This window comes from Nicotiana attenuata, unplaced genomic scaffold (genome assembly GCF_001879085.1).
Source record: "Nicotiana attenuata strain UT unplaced genomic scaffold, NIATTr2, whole genome shotgun sequence".
In the NCBI taxonomy this organism is placed as follows: Eukaryota; Viridiplantae; Streptophyta; class Magnoliopsida; order Solanales; family Solanaceae; genus Nicotiana; species Nicotiana attenuata.
The window spans coordinates 158,694-161,402 of record NW_017672186.1 but is presented as its reverse complement, the minus strand read 5'-3'; the positions used below and the strand labels follow the sequence as shown (position 1 = coordinate 161,402).

Below are 2,709 nucleotides of genomic sequence, written 5' to 3'. Positions count from 1 at the left end.
GGAAGTGTAGTTATTCAATTAGATCTAACGGAGATGGCGAAGGAAGCTGATAAGCGTGGAAACATTCTCTGATTGTTGTTGTATTGGTGAAATCCCTAGGTACAATCATATGAAGAGATTCATAAGTCAAAACTGGGCTATCGCATGCTCTGAATTATTTTGGCATGACAAGGGATAGTACATTGCCAAATTCAAAGAGGAAGAAGATTTGGAAGAAGTTCTCTATGGAGGACCTTACACGATTAGCCACAGACCTATAATTCTGAAGAGATGGAGGACCTTAAAGAGATACCTCTATGGGTCTCTTTCCCCAACTTGCCTATGACATACTGGAGTAAGGACTCACTGAGTAGGCTGGGCAGTGCAATAGCATAGGGTGATTATTTTTGTGATACTTAATTGCTGCAGAATATGCAAAATAATCAATTGCAGGTCGAATAGCTGTATCTTCAGCATCAATAAGTAAATCAACATCAAGTTCTAAGCATTTCTTGCAAATTTTCATGAGTCTTTCATGAGCTAATTGTAGATCATCCTCTTCTTCGACCCTTAGAGGCTCTGGCTTTTCAGGGGTGTGATAAAAAGGGCTGGAATCTGAAAAAAGTGGAAGGGACTTTTGCTTCCATGGGAGATTGAATGATGGATTCTTGTATTCCCATCCAGCAAATCGCTCATTCTTTTGAGAAGCCTAGGTGTACAAATTGCTGTTACCTTCACTACCACAAAGCTGACCTGTTTCATCACAATACACCTTAATTTTAAAGCTCTATCTTATTATGATTAACTTCTATATCAGTATCCTAAATGATTATTTCAAGTAACCACACACACAAAAAAAAGTTATAATTAATAATATAAAATGAAACAGATCATCGCATACATGTTAAAATTATAAAAAAAAAAAAAAAATTCTATGTATAAGAAAATCCTTTCTAATTTGACCCGAAAAAAGAGTAACCTCTTCTAAATGAAAGTTTGATCATAAAGCAGTAAAACTTAAACTGTTTTTTACTACTCCATAAAAGTAAGTATGATCATGTGGAACAAAAGGAGGAAAAAAAAGTATGATCATGTCTTTTGTTAATAAGACGTTGAAAAAGAATTAAATGGTGTCAAGGAGTTTTACTTATATTCTACACATAGACACGTTATAATTCATGATCAGTAACAGAGATTTAATAGGGGCGAGAATTATTGTTAAAGTTTTGACTTTGGCATATGCATGAGCTTTGAATTCATTACCCATATGCCTACGTCAACCATAGGCTCACTCGCTGCCATCTTAAGTGTCAACAATGATCTAATCAACTTTGAGTAAACAGCTCCTTAACATCCTCAAAATTAATCACTTTTTTGTCAGCAGTGATTAATTGGTCTGTGGGTATTAAGGTACGGTGTTGTGACAGTCGTTGCATCATAAGTGCCGGTGAAGTTCATCGGCGGGACAGTCGGGACCGTGTTAGAGACATCGGACAAATGATCGGAGGTCCCGGAAAACCTTTGGATATACAACTTTGTTTGCCATGAAAACCTAAAACCTCGGTGGTGTACTTGTGTATTTTTCGTCTGAAAACTATTTGTGTGTCTAATGGATGTGCAACGTTTCAAAAGTTGCATTGCTTTTTTTANAGTAGGAGGTATTTTATTTTTTAGTTCAAAGTTCANATTATTGTTAAAGTTTTGACCTTTGCTCCTGTTATCTATAGATTATTCTCTCCAACTATATATTTTCGTTTTTCACCTACTCTTCTATTGGATTTATGAAAAGTATTAGTTCCATCTAAACAAGAAATAATTCCTAAAAGATCTGTATGAGTTCGATCATACCGAAGAGGATGGAAGTGACTTGGTTGATTCAGTAGTCCGAAGAAAAACCTTCATACTCTGATCACAAGACTCATTTTCAGTTGCATGTTCCACCCCATAATCAAGCATGCCTTTTAACCCCACATCCGAGAGCTTAGTAACAGTCCTGCGCACTTCTGTTAAGTCTTTTCCAGCACAAAAATGTTCATAAAATGTACCTTTTACAAACCTCAGAATTACCTCCTTGACTATTGGCATATGCATGAGCTTTGAATTCATTACCCATATGCCTACGTCAACCATAGGCTCACTCGCTGCCATCTCAAGTGTCAACAATGATCTAATCAACTTTGAGTAAACAGCTCCTTAACATCCTCAAAATTAATCACTTTTTTTGTCAGCAGTGATTAATTGGTCTGTGGGTATTAGGTCGGTGTTGTGACAGTCGTTGCATCATAAGTGCCGGTGAAGTCCATCGGCGGGACAGTCGGGACCGTGTTTAGACATCGGACAAATGATCGGAGGTCCCGGAAAACCTTTGGATATACAACTTTGTTTGCCATGAAACTAAAACCTCGGTGGTGTATTGTGTATTTTTCGTCTGAAAATATTTGTGTGTCTAATGGATGTACAACGTTTCAAAAGTTGCATGTTTTTTATAGAGGAGGATCATTTTTTAGTCAAAGTTAAAGCTTAAAATTTTTCTAGTGTTGGTTGTGCAGTTATAAGGTGAATTTTGCGTTCTTATTTTCCTGATTTTTGGAATAGTTATTGCGTACAAATTGTTTAAATTGGGTGAAAGCTCTTATGATTTTTGGAATAGTTGTTGCGTAGAACTCAAAGTGTGTTTTTATTACTCTTCCTACGATCCTATTTGTGCGAGGAAAGCTCCTTTGTTATTTT

The 2,709-nt window shown here is 36.4% G+C and overlaps 1 pseudogene; it reads right to left on the bottom strand.

Moving 5' to 3' along the window:
• Positions 1 to 319: 319 nt before the first annotated feature.
• LOC109212218 lies at positions 320 to 2,430 on the bottom strand (annotated as a pseudogene).
• Between the last annotated feature and the right edge of the window lie 279 nt (positions 2,431 to 2,709).